We start from the raw sequence: 7,187 nt of genomic DNA, 5'->3' as shown, positions 1-7,187 counted from the left end.
ATAAATTAATTAGTTTAGCGCATGATTCTCCCCCACCTTCTCTCTCTCTCTCTCTCTCTCTCTATATATATATATATATATATATATATATATATCTATGAGCTCATTTAAGAAAGAACTAATTAGTTTGTGATAACCGTGAGATCCAATATCAATCACAAATCAAATGTTAAATTAGGAAATTAATAATGTTGATAATTTTAACTTAAAATATTAATTAAGAGCATTTTAGTCATTCTAGATTTCTTCTTTCTCCTCTCAACTCTCTCCGTCAAACACCTCATCTCTCCAACAAACTCCATATCAACACATGATGCACATTGTGATTCATAAAATAACGAAAAAACACAGTGTGATACACTTGGTAAAGAAAATATTACCTGATATATTGTGTTACACTTCGTAAAACAACAAAAATATATTGTGATACACTTCGTATAACGACAAAATGCACTGTGTTACACACTATGATACCAGATCTGATTGATGAATATAACTATGATACATAGAGATTACAAAGAAGGTAAGAGGCTTGTAGCTTTTTAATGAATCAAAAATGGGGGATTTGATTATAATTCTATTATACCTCACCTTGTTTTTGCAATGATTGCACGTAATTGATAATATGGTGGATGAACTTCCATAATTTGTTTGATTAATACGGAAAATGTATCAATCTCTTTGATTGATAACCGTTATAAAAAATATTAATAAAATTACTAATACACCCTTTGTTTTAATTAAGGTAATACATTTAATATAATAAAATGATTGATTCATATTGGACCTCACAGTTACTACAAACTAATTAGTTCTCATTTGATTAGGCCTATATATATATATATAGCCAAATGTTATTTTGAGAACTAAACAAGTATTCCTAGTCCTTTAAAGATTAAGATTGTGTTTGATTGGTCAATAATTACGACTTTGACTAGTTAACAATTGCGAATATGTGAAAATAGGAAATGTAGTTTCGTAACTTTTACAAATAAGAGGCAAATGAGTTCATATATGAATCTATGTGATCCACATATGAACTATATGTTCATATGTGAACTCGTATGATTCACATATGAACTAATTAACTAATTCATATATGCACCTGTAGGTTCATATATGATTAATTAAATAGTTTACATGTGAACTAATTAACGAGTTCACATATGAACATATAGTTCATATATGTATCACATGGGTTCACATATGAACCGTTTGCCATTTATTTGTAAAAGTTATGAAACAACCCCCTTCTACATATTCATGCCAGAAATTATTCGATGCTTTTTGATCAAAACCACAAATGTTGACCAGATGAAATATTAAGATGACTTTTTGACTTCTCAAATATTTATCAATTCTCAAATAAACCTTTCCATATGTATATGTATGTGTGTATATATACATATATATATATATATAGGGTATATTTCTTTTACAACCTTGTATATTATATAATATGTTCTTTTAAGTTTTAAAAGAAAAAAGATAAAATGACTAAAATTACCTCTCATTAGACTAGATTTAACGGAGAAAATTAAATGGTTGTTAAATGAAGGGACAAAAAGCGTTAGAAAGTGACAAACATAAGAGACCAAATCCAAGAAAATGAATTTAAAGAACGATAACCGTTAAATATGACAAAGATTAGGGACCAAAACTAAACTTTACTCTATTTCAAATAACAAATGTCAAACTTAATACATTATCACCATTCACTTTTTCTCTCTTTGACTATGAGAGTGTTTTGGGATTGCTCATAAAAATAATTTATTGATTTATTTCGGTGTGATACCGGTAATAAATACTTTTGAGTGTTTTGATAAACAACTTATACCGGTGTTAAATCGATAATAAGAAGTTGATAAATATTTTTGTAGAAAAAAACAAATTATTTCAAATAAACAATCCTAAACACATCCTATTTTGTTAGTTTGAAAACGTCAAATATCTATATTAGGTATTCATTATTGCCTTCACGTTTGGTTGAGATGGACCATTCAATAAATAATTAATTCATATTCAAATATATAATTTATAATTTATAATTATACTATATACATAAATATATCATTTTCATGAAGACTAGATATTTGCTTTTGAATTATGCATTCCTATAATATTTTATATATTTAAGAAAATATAATGAGAATAAATTATAAAAGTGTCATTAACTTTCATGAATTAACATTCGATACATCAATGTTAATTAATTCTGTTAACGATGATCATAAAAGTATATATAATTAACGGATTCTGTCGTATGTCAAGAATTCGTCTACAAACTTGTCCACGTGTATAGTTCACTCATTAACAACAATTTTAATCAAAATCGACTATATTTTTATGTAGTTTTGATCCAAAACGTATACCATATAATAAAAGTACCTAAATTATTTCAACAAGTTGACTGTCCCCTCATAATTATTATCTTTAACTTTGTCTATTAAATTTATATGATTAATTTAAATGATATTCACTAATAAGACTAATTAACTGCCTATATAATTATTTTATCTTATATAATAAAAAAAATTATATCGTAAAATTTGGGATATGAGCATTTGCTATGACGTTTTCGTTATTAGCTCTTAAAATTGGCTTCATGGGTAAGATTTGAGGTATGTGGATCGCATCTTTGATACTTGAATCCTATTTTTCTAAATTGTTGTGTACTGATCAAAAAATCAGATGTGCGAGTTTGGTTCACATAATTTTTCTTTGAAAATTTGAAATCTATAAGTATAAAATGAAATTGAAATTGATTTAACCACGCTTTTTGTGGATAGGTTACAAAAATATAAGATGGAATTGAATATGTAAGAACTGGTTACAAGATATTTTCTTTGCATGATTTTGTTCATCAAATGATAGAATTTAAGGTATTGTTTTATAATATGAAAGTTTCACATGAATTTGTTTCATATTGTGAAATTCTTTTACATGTATTTTTCGTTTTACTATGAACCGAAAAAGAGAGTTTCAAATAAATGATCTTTTTCACTGTACGAATACAAACATATCTGAAATAATAGTTAAAACCATAGTCTTAGATGAAAAAACCATGTAAAAATATATATATTTTTTGGTTGTCATGGGTTTGTAACCTTTTGTGATTCTCATTTGATTATCATACATACATACATACATACATACATATATATATATATATATATATATATATGAGAATGAGAGTCAAGACGAGAATCATAAAAGGGGTTCTTCACTATTGGATGCACATTAGGATGAGATGCACCGGATTAAAGGTGATCAAGTGTCCAAATCACTTCTTATGCTTTTCACCTTAGCTCTTCTTCTCAAACGATCATTCACACACACACACACATATATATATAGTTGAGTTCACGTGAGACCAGTTTGTTTTCGTGAACCCCGTGAGACTACACTTGAAACCTCACAGCAAAACGCTATGAAGGTAAAAAAAAATCGAACTTTCACAGCAAAAACACTGTGAATGTTACCTTCATAACGTTATGCGGTGAAGTTTGAAATGTAAAAAAGTAGTCTCATGGATCTCACGAAAACATGTTGGTCTCACGTGATCTCAAATCTATATGTATATATATATATAGCGTTTGATTCCTTAAAAGAAACCTTAAAGGAGATACGGTTCCAACTTTCCTAGTTTGGAGAAGGTTTTATTGCAAAGCGGATTGTTTAATTTGTAATGGTAAAAACCAAGAGAATTCCATGAGAAAATACAACATTGTTTGAATTGAAGTTTCATTTACTTATAGACGTCCATTAATTACAAGTTGTGTTTCAAATTACACAAATTAATGGTTTGCACACGATTTAGTGGTACTGTAACTGTTAAAATTTTCTTTAACTTTGTTGCATTCAAACATACTTCACCCCATCTCATATCTTCATAACATGCTCACACCCAGGACGACCCAGAGGGGTGGTTGAGCCGTATTGTTCCTCCGTGGTAAGGTAAAAAAGAAAATAGGCCATGAAAAGTACAACCATCTTGTTCCAGAATGTGCAACCGTTTTATATGATACCACCGTAACAAAAAATTCTTGGGTCTGTCCCTAAGACTCTTGAGTATTCACATAACATCAATGCACCATTCCTATTATATATCAACTTCTTTGCAAAACTTGCATGTTTACTCGTTCATTGAGCCACAGTACTTGGCTACACCAAAAGCAGGAAGAGTGCCTCGTAGTCCATCTGCATAGAACCACTCGGTGGCGATGCATATGTGGTCCAGTGCCACATCATCCAACAAGATCTTTTCAACTATAATTGTAGCCACCTGGCATCGTTGACAAAAAAATGTTAGGAGAGCATTATAATTAATCAAGACATGCATGCAAGTTAATGAAAACAAATAATCTCAACATTTCTTGTGATGGAACCATCATTGCATCTATGAATCGCAAAGCATAGGGTTACGGGTGTAATTTCAAAACTCCAAGAGCTTTGGCAAATCACATGAACCATTTTTGTATTTCACTCTAAAATAAAGAAATTTGAGTTGTTGAAAACATAGATTAAGAAAAGACTTTACCTTTTAAGATTAGATTTCTTAAAGAGATATGTTGAGTGTTTTCGTGAAAGCGGTATTAAATTCAAAGTTGACGCATTTAATGGAAGTCGTTGTCTAGACATTTTTGGACGTCCACAATAATTTTTTGTTGTGCGTCCACGATAAATGTTTCTTGACCGCATAGGTGCACGATACCTACAACGGGGTAAAAAATTCTTAGAAAAGTAAGGGCCTGCTCGATAGGAGCTTAATTGGTTATATAAAGGATATGACTTATTCGCACCACCATATCCAATTCAGGTCTTATGTTATTTTAGGGATTTGTCTTTTGTTTGTTGATTCATAGGGTTTTTGAGATTGGATTATGCCGATTAGGCCACATGTCTATGAAGTTTGTGCAATGTCTTTTTTTCGATGATTGATAAGGTGATGTTTAGGTTTTTTGGTTGTCGATTGTTTCCGTAGTTGTTATGAAAAATGACCTCACATAAACATTTGTGTGTTGGAAAAATAAGACGTCCGATTTTTTAAGTTCGAATTATCTTTGTTTTCGTGGGACGCAGAAGTATTTTTGGCAACAGATTCGGAGCTATTATGGCTAAACATAGAAAATTATCAACATTGCAGGAGTTCTAACTTAACAATCAAACACGAGATTACAATCCTCAACATTTACATACCTCAATCATTGCCACTTAACTGTTCCTTGCAGCAACAAGTAATACCATTGTTTATGATCTAATATGGTACGTCATCGTGAACCTGTACTATTTTATCTACAACCAGAGTTTCACATGATTGTTTCTTGTATTTAATTTACTCTAAAATAAATATATTTGAATATTTGAAAACAAAATTTTAGCAAAAGTCATTACCTTCTGAGATCAGATTTCTAGAAGAGATATGTTGCGTGTTTTCATGGAAGTGGCATTAATTCAAACTTCATTCATTTAATGGAAGTTGTTGTCTGGATGCGTACACAATTTTTTTTAATCGGGCGTCGACGATAAATGTTTGATGACCGCACAATACTTAAAACGGTCAAAAAATTTAAACTTTTCAGAAATATCAATTGTAGATATGCACATGGGGTTCATTGGATGATATATTGGAGCAGTCCGTCATGTGAGAGATTCAAGGGGCGATTGGAGTTTGGTGGGATGTGGTATTAATGGTAATTTTTGCATTTATAGATTAGGTCGAAATCGATGGTGAATAAAACGCTAGCAAGGGGGATCGCGATCCGAGGGATCAAATACCAACCAATCAAAAACAAGTACACAGATGATGGTTAAGAATCTCTCTGGCCTCCATCCCACTATATAAACTCACTGCTCACTGCTGCAGTTTACATCGATTTCATTGCAGTCTCCATGGATGAAACTGTGCGCCCTCATAATCCAACACCCGCTCACCATTCTCTCCACCATATCACTGTAAGCCTTCGTTCTTTCTTCTCGCTAGTTTTTTGGTCCATCTTATCCGATCCAGATTTTCTTTCATTAATTTTGATCATTAACCGATTTAGATTGCAAAGGATTATGTAATCAGATTTCATTTTCAAAATCATTGGTGGATTTGATCTCCAAACCGATTTAAAATTGTTTTCTTCAGAATCCAACACTGAAAGGTTTTGTTGAATTTTTCCTTGCTGTGTAGTCTGTGATCTAAATGACAAGACAAAATCTTGTTAGATCTGCAAATACAGAAACCAATTTAGCTACAATCGTGTTGTTTAAGTGGCCCCAAAATTTCTTTCTTCAACATGAGTTGCTCTTGTGAATCCGTGCACACAGTTAATTTCTAGGGCTTGGTTGTTTCTGTTGGTTGACATGTACATTTATTTCTGCAGGTTAATGTTTGTGGTAAGGTAGCCATGAATGGAAGTTTCTACAACGTCAATGTTCATAACATTTCCAAGGATCGATGCACCATGTTCAAATCTTAATAGGATATTGGAAGTAATGCTCAATAGACAGGTTAATCCTCGTCGACGTATATCGACGTAGCACATCTTTACATCTTGATTTTGAAGTCGAGAGAGGTTGACCTGGGAAGCATTATGGAAAAACTCCTTCTGGGGCAAGATTGACCATGGCATCTTCTGAACAGAGGGAGTTAGTATTACTATTGAAGAACATGCACGAAGAACACGACTAACATAATAAGCATCTTGCATTCTTGCTGCATGTTTGGAAGAAAACTGCACAACATCACATGATCTGCAATATGCAACATCATCTAACCGTATGGACAGGACAGCATCGGATGATATGGTTCAACAGACGCAGTAAAAGGCTATGCATCAACCATATTTCCCAAAACTCTACCATGTAGTGCAAGGAACCACTCGGTGGCGATGCATATGATATGTAGTCCAAGCCAACATCATCTAACAAGATCATTTGAACTACACTTGTAGCCGCCTGGGACATGACATTGTTGACAAAAGAAATGACCATCTTAGCATGATGTTGACTATGCCTATATGTTAAAGGCATAGGCATTTGTATACAAAGCATTTACACAAGAAATGACCTCAACTTAATAACTATCTTAGAAAAAAAATCTCATTTTCTTTTAAAAACTTTTTGTGTTGTTCTTGTAAATTCTTTTCATTGTAAGATTGTTTAGGTTAGTTTTTTCCTTTCCTATCTTTTGCAACAAT

Source organism: Cynara cardunculus, assembly GCF_001531365.2.
Source record: "Cynara cardunculus var. scolymus isolate 2C chromosome LG 10, CcrdV1, whole genome shotgun sequence".
Classification (NCBI taxonomy): Eukaryota; Viridiplantae; Streptophyta; class Magnoliopsida; order Asterales; family Asteraceae; genus Cynara; species Cynara cardunculus.
This window is presented reverse-complemented; position numbering follows the sequence as displayed.